The 22,637-nt window shown below is 38.0% G+C and overlaps 1 protein-coding gene across 6 annotated transcripts in view; it reads left to right on the top strand.

The window, feature by feature from the left end:
- The window catches only part of pigs (GAS2-like protein pickled eggs), a 79,041-nt gene that overhangs the window by 17,713 nt on the left and 38,691 nt on the right, over window positions 1-22,637 (top strand). For all 6 annotated transcript variants that reach the window (XM_089473259.1, XM_089473256.1, XM_018016402.2 and 3 more), the window contains one exon: window positions 9,320-9,384. The gene's annotated coding sequence lies outside the window, so the exon portion shown is untranslated. The remainder of the gene's footprint in view (window positions 1-9,319; window positions 9,385-22,637) is intronic.

The raw sequence follows: 22,637 nt of genomic DNA on the forward strand, positions 1-22,637 counted from the left end.
CTTTCAGCACCGCCAAAAAAGAAAATTCTTTGCTTTCGTTTTTATGATTTTTCACGAAACGAAACGGAAAACAAAAGCTCCTCATTCGGGCATGGCAGGCTGACAAATACCCTTTGAATTACTGCAAATTTGTAGCTGAGCGATACTGTCTCAATATTAAATTTTAAGTTATTTGATTGACTTGCATTATTACGCTTCGCTAAATATCGAAAATCGATAATCGATCAATTTATTCATAATTTGTACTACTTCCACTGTGAAAGGCTTGAATTGAAGAGCAAAACCTTCCTTAAATTATTAGGAATGCTGAACAGCACTAGGCCTTATATCGATAATATCCGATAAATTAACAGTAAACCAGCACTTTATGATTTCATGATTTGAGTATAACAGCAAATTGCCAAATAAAGTCTTTCTAATTGTTTTAATTCCTAATAGATTTTAGAAAATTCATTAATAATATCGATAATTATCGATTTTGATAGTTTGTTAAAGAAAATAATGTAATGTACATAATATTTAGAATTGAGGCATTGAAATACATCGGTATACATATATCCTTTGTTTCGTTAAGATGCCTGCTCAAATATACCCTGCATTCTTTTAAGTCAATTGTCATGGGTATAAATATGTTTCTAATGGCAGGCATGTTGAGTCCATGTTCGGCCAGCGCCTGTAAGAATCTTCAACGCATTTGCGGCGAAAACTTTGTTAAAAGGTGACAGCTTTATGGCCAACCCCAATCGCAGCAGGTCTGTGGAAAAGGGCGGAAAATTTGGTGAAAATCATTTCAGTGGAAAAATGTATATCCCATTTGATGCTGGCTGCCAGATGAACATGCAGTTTATCGGTTTTCGACTAGGGCGCAGAGACTCACGTGTTGTCACCCCAGCATCCACTGAACTGTGCGAGAGCGACCCGTTCCCGTAGTTAGTCTTAGTGTCGCACTGCAGTGGCCTTCGTAATTTCAATTACGTTTACAATTTTCAATTCCAATTTGCGATTGCATTTATTTTATTTAAGCTCACAATGCCCAAGTGCTGGGGTGTTTAATAGACGTCTCTCGCTCTCTCTCTCTCTTTCTCTCTGTGTGTCTTTGTCTGTCTCTCATTGTAATATCCAGAACGTATAGTTTTAGTCGCCGGACATTGTCCATTTAAGTAGCAGGCAGCTAGCATAAAGCATAGCTTATTCACTTCGTTGAATCCGTCGATCTCAGCAGTCCTAAGATCTAGGTCTGCTCAGTTCTTATGCGTTGCTCCTACACACACTCATTTATTACAATCATTGATTGATCATTGATCCATTTACGTGAGATGCCTACAAATTGATTCATCAAATTCTCTATGAGTTGATGCAAATAGAGCTGTCGTAGTAAATGCAATTAGGGTATTTCTTAGTCAAACATCGCTGTTCTAAATTTGTTCATTTTTATAATATCTTTAGTAAGTATTATATGAAAAATAGTAAACTTCACTGAACAGAAGAGTTTTATAAAACAAGTTCATAAAGCTGATCTAGTTTAAGCAGAAGCTTGAATTCTGTATACGAACTTGTTCACCTTAAGTTCTATATATGTAATATTAAAAGTGTTAATAATATTGTATATTGTATATTCTATATTCTACATATATTCTATATGTTACATATATTCTGAATTCTATATTCTATATTCTATCATTAAATGCATCAATCATCCATGTTTGGTAGACTCATAGATTTTGGGGCTCATTAAATTAGAGTTTTGCTGCTGTACAGCTGCCGTTCTTGATGGACCGCCCGTTGATTGAGTTTGGGCTTCTAGGCGGGCAGTCAATGATGTCTAAAAGATTATTTAAACATCTGCAACTGCAGCAGGCCGACACACACACACACACACACACACACACACACATACGCACATACGTGCTGCATCCTCTTGCCTCCCCATCCCTCGTTTGGCTGGCTCTGTCAACAGCTTGTTACCGTTAGAGACAAAACTAAAATTGACTTGTCAAGGCATCGCAGCAGCGAGACGCAGATACAGATACAGCTACAGCTAGAGATACATCTGGGCCCAGACGCCCATTTCCATGTCTGCAGCTCACATACATGTCTCTCTCTCTCTTTCTGTCGCTCTCTCTGTCTGTCCGTTTGTGTGTGCGTGTGTGGCCAAGTCGATGGCCCTGAATGCAAAGTGGCATTTGGCTTAAATCATTTGAAAAGTTTAATTTAGTGACTGAAACTTGTCGTGGTGCGTTTTTTATTTGTTGTTTTCGTATTGCCTTTGCATTAATTAACAAGCGAACAACAACAAATCAACATCGGCTTGTAAATGCCCAACGAGCAGATACCCTGCAAGCATAATAGTAGATGTTCAAAATTACCTCTGCTAGAGTTGCCAATTGTAAATGTGGTAGATATCTGTCAAAGATCAATATATCGATAGTTCGATAGTTATATGTATATAGTTATATGAGCTTGTATCTGATTATATGATAACACTACAAACATATCTAGAGTAAGCTATATGCTAAAATTTCGATTGCTGCAATGGGTGCTGCGCCTAAAATCGATATATATCGAGATGTAGTAGAATTTGTAAAAACGAAAGATGTGTTTATGGAAAGGTTTCAATTTGACCTTTCTAGCTCTTTGAGACATTGAAATGTACTAAAAGTGAATGTAACTGAACATCGATATATATCGAAATAGTGAAATGTCAAGCCATATGTTTTCGATGCTATACATGGCTTACTTATTCCTCATAGGAAGTTATGAAACAAATAAAGTGTGCTTAGTGCTTACAAATCGATATATTTATCGATATTTTTGGACTTCCATATGCTTATGCGAGTTATGCATGCAATCATTGCAGTTGCAGGGTGTGCAAAATCAACGGGTCGACAATCTGGTTAATCGGTAATGTCTGTTGGTGGTTCATACCTTATATATATTATATATATTTACCTTATATATACCTATGTATATATACATATATGTGTACATATATATGTATATCGGTTAATGGTCATGTGTGTAGATTTGTTTAATTATGGTGACACATGTTGGCCGCCCAAGCCCCTGGGCTTTTCGTTTCGTATCGGCTCGCATGTGGCATGTGGCATGTAGCTGTGGCAGCCTCATTAGTTGCACCAACTATCCCACTATGCGTCGAGCCGTAAGATACACAATTTAGATAGATGTCGATGGCGGTGGCGGTGGTGGTGGAGGTGGTGTCGCGGTGCGGCGTCGTCGACTTGGCTTGGCTTGGCTTTTGCGCATGTGCAGCTCAAGAACGACAAAAACAACATCAACAACAACAGCTACCACAACAACAACAATTGCCGCCAATGTCGAAGTTGCAAGTAAAACAAATCGGTAGCCAAATGCCTTTGACTAATGCCGACGACAACGCCCCCGTTCGCTGTAGACGCCCCCAGCGCCAGAGCTCGACTCGATTCGTTTCAAGTTGCAAATGCAAAAACTTAAAGTGCATTAAGCACTCACACACATGCACATACATAAACATGCACGCACACAGACACAGACACAGACACACACGCACACGCACACATAGACAGACACTCATTTATGTTGTTATCAATATAAATGCAAACATTTTTATTTACTTTTCGCTTTTGCGCATACAATTTGCATAAATAATTTCGCACAGCGCAAAGCGACTAAGTGAATAATATACAGTATGTAAGAGCATTACAGTGCGGGGTATTGGGGCTAGGGGTATGAGGGGAGGGGGAGAGGGTGAGCCATGTTGTGTGGAGGGGAGCCGATGGGAATAATGGAAAATACCATGAATGTCTTTATTTTGCAATGATAGTATGGGACAAAGGAGAAAGAGAGAGAAATAGAGGGAGAGAAATCTAGATAGGGTATGAGAGAAAGAGAGAGATAATAATATCAATGAAGATGTAGAAAGAATGAGAGAGAGATAGATAGATAGAGAGAGAGAGAGAGAGAGAGAGAGAGAGGCAAGGAGAGGGAGAAAAAGATATATGACAGAAAAACAAATTTAATATAAAATCAGACAAGGAGGGAAAATGTGAGAGGTAAAGACAGTCAAGAAGAGAGAGTGAGTGTAAGAGGAAAGAGAAAAGAAGAAAATGAGAGACTAATAGACAAATGGATAGAGAAAAGTCGAGAATGAAAGATAGTTAGATTGAGATACATATGTATAAATATAGACAGAGTGAGAAGGAGAAATATAAACAGATTATGAGAGATAAATATACAATATGTGTATGGAGAAAGTAAGCTAGTTAGAAATGCAGGCAGAGAGCGGAAGGGTCAGAAGGCAAAGATATAGAGACAAGAAGGAAAGAGACAGCTCATTAAATCGAGAGAGGTTTATATAGAAAGAGCTAGAAATACAGTTAGAGAAAGATAAGCATAGAGATACAATGAGTTAGATATTGCAGTTCGGGGACTCGCCGTCGTCTTTTCCCATATAAGACATATACACTTCAGGCGAACTATTTAAAATAAATCAATGCAAATCCTCACATACACATGGAGACAGCAAGTAATATAGATAGATTCTTATTGCCGATTATAATCGAGTTTACGGTACTTGCTGGGTTTAACTGGGTTTAACTTAGCGCCTCGTTACGCCTCAATTTTTTTGACCGTTGGGCGTTACGAATTCCTTTGTAATTTATCGCTGCGCAATTCGTTTGGGCTTTGCCTCATTCGTTACAAACAACGAGTGAGTGTGTATGAGTGTTTCGCTCGTCGGGGTGGAATCGACTCTATTCACATTAATATTTATCTATGCATGCGCAGTTGCCGGCAATTAATCGGCTCGCTGGGGTCTCCGCGATATATTCTACTCGTATTATCATCAATATTTAACAATCCAAATGCCTTGCCTCCCCAACAGCTCTTTCTCTCTCCCTCTCTCCCTCTCTCTACCTAGCCGTCGGCTCCTCAGGTCGCCTCCCGCAGTTCCCTTAGCTGCTGCGAATATTTTAATGCAATTGGCGCCTGGCTGTTGGCTGTCAACTCTCCTGTCAGCAGGGCGATCGCGGCAATTGCCGATGAAATATGACGGAACAATATAGCATATAATATATATATGCATATTTGCATATACGTATATATAGATAGATAACATCGCGCTTTAATGCAGCGGTCGTTGGGCGTTGGCAAATATGGCAAACAGCCTCTGGAGCGACGCGTTGTGCATGCGAATGCCCAAAGAGTTTGCGGAAATGGCAAGCGATAAAGTTATCGATAACGATACACGCCGGGAAACTAAGCCAAACAATCAATGCGCATGTCGAAGGGAATTACTTAAATTACCAATGTAGTACTAATGTAGTAAATGATTATTATGATTATCTAATTATGTGTGTAATCGGTTATCGTGTCAAGAGTATTTCTATGTAGTAAATTATCCAGTTAATATTATATAGTCAACTGATCTTGATAAATGAAGACATTAAAAGTAGATCTCAGCTTGGGATCAACAGAAATCTCTAGAGCAGACTAATAGATTATGATCTTTTATTAAATATATATATGATTGAAAATCAACTGATCATAGAAAACTAGATAGATCGAATAGATTAGATGTTGTCTACTGAAACAAAAATATATCATTAGAAAACTAAGCAACATCATAGAACCATAAAATATCTAAAAGAGTTTCAGGCATCTATTGAGCTCTCTTCGATTTTCTTTAGCCGAAACTTTTGGCTCGAGCGAGTTGTTGTACAGAATCTTATGCAATAAATGAATTTCGAATTAACCAACAAATAGCAAAGCAAAGCAAAGCAGAAATTAAACTTTCTATGCGTGTAACATTATATCGAAAAGCCTTCGAAAAGCGATTTTAATTGCTGGTTCCATGCGTTCGGCAAAGCAAGCAGCAAATCGAGTTGACCAGCGACTTGTGGATGGCCTGCTGGGCTTCGATTTGGAATTGGAATCGGAATTGGAATTGGAATTGGAATTGAAATTGGCTGTGAATTTGTTTGATGTTCGTATGTTGTTCGCTTTCGTGTTTCAAGCACAAGTTCATTATAATGCCGTTGGCATGTTTATTATGTTGATTATGTTTTATGTGGGCCTCTCGTGGGACACTTTTTTCTCGCGTCCAAGACCCCTAAATCAAATGAAGTGCGTGCGCTGGGGTCTTTGGCTTTGTTTTGGGTTTTCCAGTTTTTTTTTTTTTTTTTTTTTGGTTTTTTCTATTTACTTTTTTTGGGCAATCGTCAACTAGGCGCTGTCTAGGCCATTTGGTCAGATCATTTGACATGCCATTGGCCATTGGCCATTGGCCGGCTTGGCATTCACACTGTTTTCTGATTGCCCGATCATTATCACAAATGATGTTATATATGCTCTGTCTTTGGCTAATGATTGAAGATGATTGCGTCCTTCAATAGTTGGCACGATCTTGAAACTTGATCGTTGCTGCGCTGGGCCCTTTCTTTCAATTCAGAAAAACAAAGCAACAAAAATACTTTAATGTAATTGCCCTCAAGAGTCATAAATTAATTACTAAAACGATTCCCCATCTTCGTCAGGGGCCCCACTAAAATCGAAAGTAAATTTTTGTTTTTTTTTTTCCTAATTTTATTTGTATTTAATTTACGATCATTTGAGCGCGCGGACCACTTGATTGACTCGGTGTGTGTCGCCTAAGGTCGAACTGTTTAAGATCTTGCAGCTAGATTGTGTGCCCTGGCTCATAGTTTACTCTATCTCTGGCACTATCTTCCTCTTGCTCTCTCTCTCTCGGTTTCTCCCCCTATTTTCACAAACATTTTGCTTGCCAAATTATAAAGCCACTAAATAAAGACGCGCTCACAAATTGATTGTTCTAAAGCAACACAAATATATCAATGACTCAAGCATATGTCGGCGGGTAAAAGACCTTTAAAATTTGACTCTTTGGCAAGGCTAAACAGTTATTTATAAATATATTGCTTCACTGTGGGAACATACTTCTTTTTGGTTGTTTTTTATTTTTATTTTTTTCGCCATAAACTATAAATAACATTTAATCAAACTTTAAACAAGCAACGCAACAATTTCCTATTCGATTGCTGCTAATATATGGCCCCGCTGAAGATTCCTAGAATTTTTTCATTTATCTTTGGCATAGATTCCTTGTTTATATCGAGAATTCTATACGACAGAAAGGTGCATATATCTTAAGGGACATTGCTTCTAAATACTTCCGGATATTCGAATATTTAAAGTAAGGCTTGTCAACATTATAGATATCTTCTCTAAATATATAGCGTATCTGAAAGTACTTATGTCAAATCGAATATCGCAGCTTAAAGGATTTTTTTTATGTGCGAACTATAACTTCAAAAAATCGTAAATCCAATAGACACTTTCTAATTGTTGAATAAAATGCATTAAAATTTGTTTGCAATAATTTCAGATATGTATATGGATCTTATATAGAGATCCTATACCATAATTTCAGATAGTACAATATATAGATCATACATAATCTTCTATAATAAATTCAGATACTATATAGAGATTTTATAGGAATTTTAGATACTATAGAGAGTTTCTCAACTCAACTCAGCTTTTGCACTTTTTTTGTTTACGAACTGATAGATATATACCTGTTTCAATTGCTGTTGCTCACCCAATTCTGTTGTTGAGTGTAAATAGAGTATTCAATTTATAGAGATTTTGACGTCAGCCAAGTCTTACCTGAATGAAGTGCGAGTGTTGTGGCTTCCATCTTCCATTGTAAGAGCTCGTAAATCATGCTATTTTGGCAAGTGTTGATTCAGACTGTAATTCATTACTCGCTGCAACGGCGTGCGAGTGCAAGTGTCGATCATGGTAGTGAGATCAAAACGTTTACAATTGGGCCAAGAGGTCAAATTGGGGTAGTTGTTTTTATCTTGCTTACCTGTCAGCCAGTGAGGGGCGAGGCGTGCGGGCTGAGGGCTGAGGCCGACAGCAACGAGCCGGCGCATTAGTGCGCGTAATGATGATGATCAATGAAACTAATAAACAACAACAACAGCAGCAGTAGCAGCAACAGCAACAGCAGCAACAACAACAACAATCGACAGCAACAACAACAACAACGCCAACACTCATGCCGGAAATTGTAGAACGTGTTTATGCCACAATTTCAAGTTGTTGAGCCACGCTCAGACAATGCGTCAGAGCGTCGCAGCTCGAGACATGCGTGCCAAAACAGATACAGATATAGACACATATATATATGTATATATACATATATATATATATAGATACAGCTGCAGCTACAGATACATCTATAAAAATCCCACTGCGGATGCAGTTTGCACAGTAGCCAACCTTTGCTTGCAACAATATATGCATGCCACAAAGTGCAAAGCCATTTCGCATGCCGCACATAAATAGACAGCGAAAGAGAGAGAAAGAGGCAGAGAAAGAGGGAGAGAGCTGTGCAATCGGCAAATTGTGTTATTGCGCGATTGCTGCGATAAACGATAAACGTCTTACAATGCGCCTGCTGCAGCACGTGCGCATGCTAAAATAAAAAAAGATACATTTGTATCTCGCAGATACATTTGTATCTTTGTGTCGCAGATTGCGCCTAGTGTAGCCTAGCCTAGCCCAGCTAGCCATATGAATCCTCCAGCCAGCATGCCAAGCACACGCAATTCACTCAACACACACACACACACACACACACACGCACACACACACACGCACACACACTCGACTCATTTCGCTCACGCATTGAGGCAGCTCCATTCATAAATTCTTCATTCAGATTTGGTACGTTCGCCGCTGTGTGCTCGGTCCGCAGATCACGTGCGTGCTATCTACTTGGCCAACCGGTGGGCAGCTACAGTCGGCTAGGGGGAAGCCAACCAACCGGGTTTTGTTTCTTTTGCTTTTTTCGACAGTTGCCGGAGACGGGGCGGCGGGTGACTAATGAGGGGGGACAGCTATGAAATGTGTGCACCCAACGCAGTTGGGCAGTTGATTGACCCGTTTCGCTGCCAACTGTTAATGTACTTATTCAGATATATTTACGACTAAACACACACACACACGTATGTCTGCTGAAATGTGTATCGTGATTTGGACCCGCCCGCCTTCCTTTGCCCTATGCAAAAGCGAAGAAGACAAAAGTCGTGCCGCACTTTGAGTTGCAGTCGAGTTAGTTTTCCGGTTGATATCCATACATCAATTGGATTGATCGTCTGTCGAGTGCGTGTTGCATATTAATGTCTTCGCTGTATTATACAAAGACAGAGACAAAGGCATATTGAAATATACATATAAGTGTATATAAATTTATATTACAGTTACAATAATTCGTTTTCTTTTTTATTTGCAGGTGTGTTTGAAGCAGTGGCAACGACATGTGCAGCAAGTGCAACGGCCACAGCGATCAAAAAGAATGTAAGTAGGGAAATCAGGGAATTTCTTATGAATTTATCGATATCGATTTTGACAACTTATCGATTTATGTTTAACACTAGGCACTTGGCTAATACATTTTGAATGATTTTCGAGTGCAACTCCAAGCAAATAGCTGAAAGACCAATTTCATCTCCTATAGCTAATCTAATTGATCGATCGTTCGATTATCGATTGGCTATGAAAACTTTTCTTATACGAGTCTAGATAAAATTGAAAGATTTTGGTGCTGGTAAATTTAAAGACATCGATAATTAGATGTGGTTATGATGAATCGTTTACCACTAAACGAAAATTTACTTCAATAATAAATTCATCTTTACCAGTATTGATCGATAAGTGGCGTATTATCGACTCAATTCGCCAAAGACATCGATAACTAATGTATATATCGATTCATCGGTTCCCTTGTTAGTCCAAAAACACGGATAATCCATAACATTAAACGACAAATTACTGCAATTATATATCTATCTCTATTATTATTTATCAATAGCTGGCATATTATCGACACGCTTAATATCGATTAGGCAAAGCTTAAATCGTTGATTTTAAATCAAAAACTAATTCAATTCATATAAAAAAATACATGTATATATATATATATTTATATATTTATATTTATATATATATATTTATCTTGTTACTAGGGTTAAGATAATTCAAAGCATTTGACTTTGAACCTTTGAGGCATCTCCATGGCCTGCCTGTGCGACACCTTAGAGTGAGATATATACATACATATATACCAACTGACCTCGTTACACTTCTCTCCAATGTCTGTCCACTTGTTCATTTGTCCGCCTGTTCGTTTGTCTGTCTGTTTGTTTATCTTTGTGTCAGTTTTGTTTGCTTTGTCTCTGTCGCTGCAATCAGGCCGTAAATGGTTAATTAACAACAGCGCATAACTCTCACCTGATGCAGCGCTCAGCTGAGCAACAGATCTGTGGATAATGCAACAAAATGCCAATTATGTTCATGTCCATGTCCAGACAAAAGTCGCTAGTCTCAAGTCTCGGATCTTGGATCTCAAAACACAAGCTCAATCTGTCGTTCAGTCGCTGTCGCTGTCTCTGTCTCTGTCTCTGTCACACACTCTTGATGTCTATTTATCTTTCTTTTATGTTTTATATTATTATTATTATTGTTACAGTTGTCTTAGTTGGTTCTTGTCTAAGCTGCTGTTGTGATACGTACTGCAAATGCTAGAGAGAGGGTATATTAGCTGCCAAAGGCAAGCTCTTGAAATTGTTGAGTTGTTCGATACCGATAAGTATCGATTTCAAGAAAGAGAGTCGTAGAGTTTAAGCGCCTGAGTTAACTAAGATCGATTCTTATTTTGCATGACAGGTTTAAAATAATGAGTAATCTAACATCCTGCTGAATTCAATATTACTGCTGCACAGGGTATCTCCTAGTCGGGCACTTTGACTCCCTGCTCAAGCTGTCATACAATATGAGGCAATTGTGTCACAGCTCTGGACCTGGTTCCAGTTACACACTTTGCCTTGTCATTTGTCAAAGATCTATCTGTATCTGTATCTGCATCTGCATCTACAATTGTATCTGCATCTGCATCGGTGTCTGCACTTGAAATTGCTTTGGCTGGTGCCCAGTGCCGCCGATTCAATACAGACTTGGCCTAGGTCTGGCCAGTGGCCCTGCAGTTAGATCTTATCTCAATCTCATCTCTTGCTGTCATCCATCCATCTATCCGTCTATCTCTATCTCATCGTCAGCCATCTATCAGCTGAGCTTCTAGCTCCCAAAGATACTAGTCTCTCTGCCCAAGGCGTACTCGCTGAGGGGAAAATTGTCACGCTTCGCGTGTGGCAAGTGTGCATCCCATCCATATATGCATGCATTCTTTTGGCATTTCCAGCAGTGCCGTAACACTAGCCCATTTATACTAATATCATGTTTTGGTTGCGCTCTAAAAATCCATTTGTGGCTAAGGGTTACCGCGCGACAAGCTGAAATATAGATGCAGTTGGCCTCCGAGAGTGTTTAAAATAGATATTTTCGTTGGCTCGAATTCTAAGAAGAAAATATGCAAATCTCAAGGAATTCGAGGATTCAAATGGGAGATTAGATTCAGATTCAGTTCAGACTGAAAGAGCAACGAAATACAAGGCTAAATATAGTTTGTTTTTCTCGAGAATGGAGCAGCAATCGGAATGCGTTTCGAGAATTCAGATTGAGCAAAGATACAAATGCCCCACAGGTGTGTGTGTGTGTGTGTGTGTCTGGCATTTTCATAAATCGCATAAATCTTTGCATATATAAATTAAAAGTACGTATCGAATGGGTTTTTCTGCATAAGTTGAAAGCTGTAAAAAGGATTCTTGGAAACGTTTCGTCTCAGCGCGTTCTGCTTCGGCTTTTTGCTTTTCTTTTTTTTTTTTTTGTCTCGTTTGTCCGGGGTGTCGCTCATAATCCTGCCCGCTTCGATAAAGTGGCAACAGCAACGGCAACGGCAACGGCATTAAGCCTGATTAGGTTCGCGCGCACAGCAGAAAGCACAAAAAACAAAAAACAAGTTAGAAAGCTCCAGTCGAGACTGCTCGACTAGGAGATACCCTGAACCCTCCAAGCTGATATTCTAATCATTCTGCACTTCTTTTATGCACACATACATACATATGCATCCACACGCACGCATAAGCCTGCGCTCTGCTAACTGCGCAGTAAGCAGCGACTGCGCTTGGGCTGCGCTGCAGTGTGGGCAATATTATGAGAATTTATTTGTCGAATAATTTCTTTTGTAGACCTACAATCTTAATGAAACTTTCAGAGCGTAATCATAATATTCAAATGTATGTACATTCCAAAGCACAAGTCTCTAGTACTTGAAATGCGTTTTACAAATTGGTGGAGAAGGGGGCGTGGTATCCAAAATCTGTAAATTACAAAATCTCTGTATTCATTAACTTTATATACAACGCAAATTTGAAGACTCCAGGTTTAATAGTATTCTAATGAGGCTGAAAAAACAAAATCAATTTTTCGATTATTCTCGATAAAAAAGTTATCGGACGATTTATCGAAAAAATAAAGCAAACTCGTACTGCGTATGGTACTCACGAGTATGCATGCCAAATTTCAGCTCTCTAGCTCTTATAACTTCTGAGATCGACGCACTCATACGGACGGACGGACGGACGGACGGACGGACGGACAGACGGACAGGGCTATATCGACTCAGCTCATCGCGCTGATAAAGAATATATATACTTTGTGGGGTCTGCCAAGCTTCCTTCTGCCCGTTACATACTTTTTCACAAAACCATTATACCCTGATTTCCCATTTTCAATGGGTTCAGGGTATAAAAAACAAAGCTTGAAAACGACAAAAAATAAAAGCGAAAGAAAGGCAACGCACAAGAGTTGAAGAGCGGCCAACGACGGCCAAACGGCCAAAGAAAACAAAAGTAAACCTGTACAAGTTCAAGGTCAAGTGCGGGTCTCTCGCACACAGCCGAGCAACGGCTCAAGATACAGATACAAAGATACAACAAGAGCCACAGCAGCAGAGTCAACATCAGCTTCAGCTTCAGCTTCAGCTTCATCTACAGAAACAATGTTTGAGATGCGCAGCTGCGACCGAGCGAGACGGCCAACAGCAACAACAACAAGTTCCAGCCAATACGGCTCAGAACGGCAACAGCAACAATAACAACTGCAGCAGCAGCGACAACAACAACAATAACACAAAAGCAACTCTTGAGTTTGCCGCCTTGAAGCTCGTTTATCTTTTGGTCAAGTCCGCACTTACACGTTCGCTTATGCTTAATGAAAGCCACTTCAAGAAGTTAGAAACGGCAACAGCAACAGCAACAACAACAACAACAACAACAGCATTTAGAACAACATTAACAACTCCTACAAAAAGCTGCATTTGTTTTCGCATACCCTAAAGAAGGCAATTGAAACTTGTTGAGCCAAGATGTAACGTCTATAAGCTGACTTCTCTGATAGTAAATACAGATATGCTAGCAAACTATGACTATATATATATATATATATATATATATAATATATATATATATATATATATATATATATATATATATATATATATATATATATATATATATATATATATATATATCTGAACAACATTGGAGTCGTCTATATATTCTTTGCATAAATTCAGAATATTTTCTAAGCCAATCTTGTTGAATATCAATCATAGAAGCAAGCTGAGGATTATCGAGGTATCTAAATTGAATATTTAACATTTACGACTTACTTACTTACGACATTATCTAGATGGCTTAGGACTTTAAAGTCCTTTAGAGTATTCGCTATTCGGCTTATTCGGCATGCATGTATTTTATTTCTGAAAAGGCTACAGCAAGTTTTGCCAGACATCAGTGCTGCCACCCAAGCAGCGAGTCGATTATTTATCACGCGGATAACGCGAATGACAGTTACAGAGAGTCGAGACAAACGCGAACAGACGCAGATACAAATACAGCTAAGAGACGCAGATACAGCCAAAAGACTCAGATACATATGCAGATAGAGATATATTTAATAGATGCAGATACGGTTGAAGATTCAGATATAGAAACACATAAAAATTTAGACACAGCTAAAAGTTGCAGATACAGATACAGATTCAGATAAAGATAAAGATAAAGATAAAGATAAAGATACAGATACAGATACAGATACAGATACAGATACAGATACAGATACAGATACAGATACAGATACAGATACAGATACAGATACAGATACAGATACAGATACAGATACAGATACAGATACAGATACAGATACAGATACAGATACAGATACAGATACAGATACAGATACAGATACAGATACAGATACAGATACAGATACAGATACAGATACAGATACAGATACAGATACAGATACAGATACAGATACAGATACAGATACAGATACAGATTCAGATACTGATTCAGATACAGATGCAAATGCAGATACAGATACAGATACAGATACAGATACAGATACAGATACAGATACAGATACAGATACAGATACAGATACAGATACAGATACAGATACAGATACAGATACAGATACAGATACAGATACAGATACAGATACAGATACAGATACAGATACAGATACAGATACAGATACAGATACAGATACAGATACAGATACAGATACAGATACAGATACAGATACAGATACAGATACAGATACAGATGCAGATACAGTGACAAATAAAAATACAAATATAAATACAGATACAGATACAGATACATTCACAGGGAGAAGCTAAATTGGAGCTGTGAATCGATTGGGAACTAGTTCAGTTCCAGTTTCAGCTGTCATCATTCATTGTCAGTTGGAAATTGTTTACAGTGTATCATGGCCTTTGGGTTAGAGCAAATATTGTTCGATTTCTTCTTTAAGAAAGAAACAAACAATACGGACGGCGGGAGTTTTGTTGTGCGCAGTTTTCAGATCTCTTGTCTCCTTGTCACCATATGTCTCGATGCTCCATTCGTACCGTCTCTCTCTCTCTCTCTCTCTCTCTCTCTCTCTCTCTCTCTCTTTCTGTCTCTCCGCAAGAAGTTGAGGCAACCCACACTCAACGGGCAGCGGCTGCGACTGCGCAAATGAGTTCGACTTCGAGTTCGAGTTTCGACTTTGGGTGTTTGGACTTCGACTCGTGAGTTCGACTGCGAGTTCGAGTTGGTCTGCCATTTGGCATTCACAGCTTTGCTGTTGTTGCTGTTGTTGTTGTTGTTGTTGTCGTTTAAAGTCTAATCAAAACATTTGAAGTTACTTAAGAAACCTACGCAGCTTAAGTTGCGTTTCTTGTTTCGAATTCTTAACTTGTCGCTGTCTGTTGTTGTTGTTGTTGTTGTTGCACACACACACACACTCACATGCCTGCGAATTGTTGTTGTTCTCATGTTTCGTATTGCCCAACTGAGTTTTTATTTCTATTTGGTTTGTTTATAGAAAACAAAAAACGAAGCAACAAACAAGGTTAAAATCGGATTTTGGGCACAGCTTGGGGCATATTAGATGAATATAAATATATATAGTCTATGAATGAGTGTGACTGTTGCATGCAACACACACATGCTGTGACTCAGCCACGCCCAGCTGCGCCCTCTAATGTAGTTCTTAGTTCTTAGCCAAGGTCGTCGTCCTGTTACTCAGCGCTGTTGTCACCATCCCCCAGCCCCCCAGCCCCTCACCCCACGCCCTACCAGCTTCGGTTATTAGCTGCTGCTGACTCAATGTGGCTCATGGCCAATGACCAATGCCTGCCCGGAAAAGGAGCTGGCGCAAAGTGAGTGAGTGAGACGGTGGGTGGTTGCGTGGTTGGGTGGGGCAAGCGGCAGCTAGTCGGAATCCTTTGTCTAAGACGGCGCCGCTTGGCCGCTGTGGATGGATGTGGCTCTCTATTGATTTTCCTTGACTGGGCGCGTTCAGTGCATTTACCCTAAAAAAATGAAGAAAAATCAAGTGGCAACATTTATGGCAACAATGATGATGACGATGACAGTCATCGTGTTGATGATGATGACGTTGGCGATGACAATGCCATTGCTGCACATATGGAAATGCAGCACGAACAAAAGCCACACACACGGAGCGAAAGAGAGAGAGAGAGAGAGAGACGCAGAGAGTCAGCGAAAGAGAGAGAGAGAGAAAGTGATGGAGACAGGGAGTGCGAGTGCAACTAAGCCGATGCAAAGAAAATATGAAAAAAGCCTACACAACTCAGGTTGAGCTAAACTAGCAAATACCCTGTAATGTGCTGATATCAGGATTTTTCTATTAGAACTCAGCTGTTATGAAACTCTTCTCTCTATGAATCTTGACAAACATTTCTAAAAATTTCTACTATATTTAGTATATTTATATATGTAGTAATATAGATAAAATATAAATCATTTAAATATATTTTTATTTGGAAAACTATATATGTATATATATGTCTATATACCTATATATCTATACCTTTATATTATCTATCTATATCTGATATATATTTGCATTCCAAAAAATTGATCTAATCTATCTAGCCATATAGTCGATCATATATATATATGCTCTCTAGATAATATCTTCATATGTATTATATATACTTTACAATATTATAAATATATGTACTGTCTATATAATATCTATATACACATCTATGATCTATATCTGTATACTAAAATTCCACCCAAAAATATGGATCATAAAATATCATATTAGACCATGCATCATCATATTTAATCTATACAAATAGAGCAATTAATCAAAAGCTAGACAAACAGAAGTTGTCATCCATCTATGTAATACTACAAGCATTGCACAGCTCTGCCATGATTGAGCATGGCCCACTTCTGGTGGCCCCTTTTGCAGGGTATACAAAATGAGCAACAGCCGCGACGCGCTGCGAACGCATCCATCACAGGGCTTTAAATGCCAGACAATGTTGCTGGGCCTTGTAGGAGGCGAGGGGCTCGCTGCAAAAGGGTGTTTGCCGAGGGGGACAGACGGTGGGGGGGGGGGGGGGGTTTGTCTATATAGGGTGTTGAGCTGTTGCATGTGAAGTGCCTGTTGTGCTGTTGGCTCAATGGATAAATGGATAGATAATAACTTGTGAAAATAACTCTTGCACTTGAGTGCGGCTGTTGTTGCTCTTGTTGCAGCATTGATTCCCGCACTCACAAATGGCACTCATGTTGCACACACACACACATACACACACACGGATATAAATATATGCAGCTATGTGTATATAGAGCGCTCTGTCAAAATCATGGTCCCTGGATGTCGTCTGCCCCATTTGCCGCATCGCCTGCAGCGCAACTTCAAACGTTGCAATCTATAGATGAATAGAAGAAGCAACAACAACAACAACAAAAATGAAAGAAACCTCGACACTGAAATGTGACAGCTGCGAAGTGCAACAAACGCTACGAATTCATGCCACATGTGGCACACAGCGTGGCGAGCAGGAGGAGTTGGAGTGGCCAGGGCGCTGACAACATTGATATAACCGTATCACTTGTGGCTCGGGCAATCGATATGGTAATCGATATGGCTATCGATATCGATCGATGCCTAGCTGAAGCGCCCTAGAAGTGCCTGAACCCTTTCGAATCTGCTGGCAGGTGAGATCAAGTTCACATCAGCTAACAACGCCCGCAATGCCGCACACCAATCGCTAGATATTGTGCAACAACGAAAGCAACAACTGTGAGTGAGTGTGTGACCCAACAACAGCAACAGCAACAACAACAGCAACAACAACAACAGCAGCAATTAACTATATAGTAAGGCATTGCAACAAGCTGTCTCATTTATCAAACGGCAATTGTTAATTGAAAGCGTCAACAATTATAATTTTTTTTTTCGCTTGCTGTTACAATTTTTTTTCAAGCAGTGCTCGAAAGTGATTTTTGTTGTTGTTAGTGTTGTTAGCATTGTTGCACTTTTGGCTGTCATTTGGCAATTCACACTTAACGGCATGTTGAAGCACCTATCCACAGACAGCGAGCCACTGACGGAGAGCCACTCGTACATGCACACCACCAATTTCGTAAAGGAAAGAAAGAAGCAGAAACAGCTATCAGCGACTCGACGCGATTCGAGTGATAATGAAAGAAACCGTTCAATAAATTGTTACCAAACTGAAAACAGAGACTATCATAAACTGAGAAACACACACACACACAAACAAACAAAACATGAGCTCTGCAAATGGAAATTGAAATCGAAATTGAAAACCTAACAAATCTATTAGAGCAATTGCTTAGGTATCATTTAATGTGTACGACTCGAGATGCAATTTCATTTCACTTTTCATGCTCTCCAAGTAGGCGTAACAGATCGTATAAATTATAAATATACATCTTCTTGAACAGGACAATGATCTGAAGGTATCTATATCCGGTTGCTTGTATTGCTATCTAGCAAGCGAAATACAGTCTAGAGATCTCAAATTATAGGAACTTTTCCACATACAATACGAGCTTATCTTTTCAGAACTCATCATGGCTTTACTATCGATAATTGTCGATAATTTAATTAATATGATAACTCTTATTTCATAATTATCGATAATAATCGATACTTTTGGTTTTTTAAACGTGGCTGAAGGCTTTTTTGTGATTCCTAGTATTTTCGATACGTTATATTCCGAACTTTGGGTATATTCTAGTCAGGCACTTACTATTAGACTTCTTTACATGATATAGTTATTAAAATTTATTAAAATTATATACTAAAATTACAAAATGCAAATATCAGCTGCGCCATATGTTTCTTTCTAATCGAAGTTTTTGCGCACATGCAAATGAATTGAAATGTTATCTGAAAATTAGAAACAGAACAAGCTTTTGTATAAGATATGTTATTTCCTTGAACGATGTGTCCTATCTTAGCTATTTGATATAGTTATTCGATTCAGTTTGAAACAGAGACCGCTACTATATGAACTCTTCGCAAGTGACAAAGCGAGAGAGAGAGAGAGAGAGAGAGAGAGAGAAAACAGTGAGATAACTTTCAGCAGACCTCCGCAAACAGCTATAGTTCGTATTAAGTTCTCATTCGGACTATTCCAGAAATAAATTATAAGAGTTGAAACCAACTAAATAAAAATACATTTCGAATTGAAGTAGCAAATCATCGGATATTAATAGTTATAGTCCAACCAAGGATAATATACTATATCATCATCTGAGCTGTTGCTCGCTTACGAAAGAAAGCTGGTGTTGGTTAGCCAATGAATCGATTCTTCTATGTACAAGTCGAAGTTGAAGTGGCTAAAGTTGCGAATTTCGAAATCCGTAAGACAAATTCAAATTGCGATTTGCCAAAAAATGGTAAAACAAAAGAAAGAAAAACAAACGAAATTCAATTACCAGACAAGTTTGAATACCCTTAACTCATGGTTGATGCTAAAACAGGGTATATTGATTGCTGACACATTAAATCAGGATTGAAGCGAATGTTATACGTTTTTTTGTTTAGGAAAATCGAGGCTACTTTTTAAAGCAGAGTAGAGTAGTAAAGCAGCAGAGTAGTTCAGCTTCTCAACTGTCATTATCAAAAAATATATCTTTGCATAATCTTTGGCTCCCCGCATTCGATGGCACTAAGGGAAATTTCTACAAATTCCGGGTCAATTTCGTAGTTAAATTCATGTAAGACCCGAATTTTAATAGTAATATATTTTGAAATACAATGTCTACAAATTTCGGGTTTTCGAATGTCTAGCCTGAGCTGACTGAAATATTACAATTTAAACTATTTTTGGTCTGCCAATTTATGCTCAGGGTATTTACTAGTCAGTTACTATTGACTTTCACACTCGTACTTTGTGTTTTTTTTTTTTTTTTTGGGACGGTTAACTGTCGTGTGACCTTATAAGCATGTGAATTGCTATGGCGATTGCGATGGCGATTGCGATTGCGATTGCGAGTGTATGATGGGTGCATCCTATGCACAATTTGGGATTTTTTAATTAAAATTCACTTTCAGATATACCGCTAATCATTTAAACAACAAATGAACAGAGAAGATATACGCAAATTCGAAATTCGAAATTCGAGACTCGAAATCCAAATGGAATTTTAGTAGTCGGAGAAAGAGGCGAACAAAGCGAAATACATGCAAATCAATATTAATATGCGCAAATTTGCATATTCCATTCAAACGAACTCAGTGGGGGGGCGTGGCAGTCGGAACTATTTGATCGATACGATCGATCAATGTTGATATATGTGTGTATGTATACTATATACACGCACAATCATTCATTCATTCATTCATTCGTTCGATCGATCGATCGTTCGATTGAGCTACGCAAATTTACACAACCCCCAATGCGAGAGCTCATCACATCGTACCACCCAAAAACACTGCAAAGCCCCGGGGCGCATTGTTTTGCTACAATTTCCAATCAAATGTTGCACAAAACGCCAACAACAAATAACTAACTTACGCCAAACGGTTAATCTGCCCACCTAGCCCACCAATCAATGAGCGCTAATTAAGCAATATTCAGCAAAAGAAAAACCCACGTAACGTCATTAAATACTATCTGTGGCTCTATTGTGTAAGACCTGCAGACTCGATGACTCGTTCACTCGATTGTGACCCGTTTAGCTCAACACCTAACTGAACCCATTCTAAATCTCACTTTAGTGCTCATTGAAGTATAAAATGGGTTCAGCCAAGGATTGAGCTATATTGGAGAAAAAATAAAATAAATAAGAAAAATTGAATTATGGATACACCGAATAGACAGAATATATAGATTAATTGAGATACTTCTTAGATTGTACTATATATTATGAAATAGTTAACGATTTTTTACATAGATTGAGAGAACAGGGGTTGGGTACAGGCTAATAGGAGCTAATTATACTTTTATATTAGATATTGTTATTATGAAATACTAAAGAGTTTTCCATACAAAAAAAAAAAAAAAAAAAAAAAAAACATTTATCGAATTAGGAGTTGAAGAAGGTCAACAGAAAAAAAAAAAACATTTTGAAGGATTTTCGCGAACTGGAAGAATCATGAGCCCAAGTGTAATATCTAATGAGGATTACTTTGAAAGAGATAGAATTGAAATTTATGAATAGAAAGTCCTGATACTGTTTGAACAGATCTACTATATATATATATAATGCTATATATATATATAGCACGCGCAGCATCCCTATGAGTCGCTATGCTGGGCTAGTGTATCTGGACTTCGATGTCTTCACCATATATGCATATACATACATATATACTTATACATATGTATATATAGCACTTATTTAGCTTTCGTTTATTGTTCGTCGTATTAAGTTTTGCTTGTTTTTAATGCGAGCCGTGAGCTAAGTAAACGGGCTAAAGCTGGAGCCTAATTAAGACCACGTTGTGACGTTATATAAATGGCAATAGCGAAAAAATACAAGAAAACAAATAAAACCAGAAAAGAGTACGAAAAGTTAGAGTCAAAAACCGAAACCGAAGTGCGATTGCATATGCGATTGTTTTTCTTTTGTTGAACAAAGTTTTTTTTCTTTTGTATACTCGTTTAGCAAGTGAAAGAGGAGTATATTCGTTGTATAGAATTGTAAACTGTAAGTTAGACACATGGAATCACAGATTTATAGATAGCATTACGAATTTATCAACAAATATGGGCTGAATATTACGTAATTGGAATTGCCTGGCAGCGAGGTTCTTAAGGTTTTCAATTTTATTATTATTTGACTCGAATTGAGTTTCTTTTTCCTGCGAGAAAGTTGCGTTCGTTATTGTTTAAAAGAAAGCTGAAGCTTTGCATACGAGATCCGTTGTAAAATAATTAAATAGGGAGGCCTCCACGTATAAGGTATAAAATAACCCATATTGACAGTTATTCAATATGGATTATGATATAAAGTGTAAAGTATACGATGCAAGATGAGAGACTTGTACATATATTAAGTCTTGGTATGAGTTTAAGTTTAAGTTTTGGTATGAGGCACAAAAAGTAAGCTATAAGGTATACGATATTTCTTACAATTTTCAAGAAATAAGTATAAGAAATTCAATATACTAATGCAGCATATTCAGTTAAAAGTATAACAAAAATGGGTTTAAAGATATAAGAATTGTTATAAAGTATTAGAGATCGGGCATAAAGTACAGAAGTGCAAGAGTGTTGCTATCATAAAATATAATATTTGGTATATGGAGTAAGATATGTGGTATAAGAAGATTGGCTTATAGGTAGCTGAGGTATTATTTGGTTTGAGCAGGAGCTAAAACATTGATACAATCTCTTATATATATGATCCATTATATATGTATATAATGTACAACAGTTATGCTATAGGTATGATACCATTATGTATGGTATAAAGTAAAACCGATTTTGTATAATATGCAAAAAGTAAGGTAGATAGTATTCCATATTTCCCCAAGTTTATATGACTTTTTATATACCAAATGAGAGATATCGTATAAAATATAATAAAGCCTATAACTTTTCTTTGGTGTAGCGGATTTATTTGAGAGAGATTTGGTATAAGCTATAAGCTATAAGCTACAATATACAACCACAACAACCTATGTTGCATATAGAGGTTACTATAAAACATAACTTCAAAGTACATGAGTTGAGATAAGCTAAATGAAATTATGAAATATGTTAAGTTAGCTAGAAAAACTTGTGGAGCGATCAAATAAATATTTAAATGATTTGATTAATTGAGCAAGATTGAGAAAATCGCAAACTGACAGTC

The sequence above is a fragment of the Drosophila arizonae genome, chromosome X, assembly GCF_054131065.1.
Source record: "Drosophila arizonae isolate 15081-1271.41 chromosome X, UAZ_ARI_1.0, whole genome shotgun sequence".
Classification (NCBI taxonomy): Eukaryota; Metazoa; Arthropoda; class Insecta; order Diptera; family Drosophilidae; genus Drosophila; species Drosophila arizonae.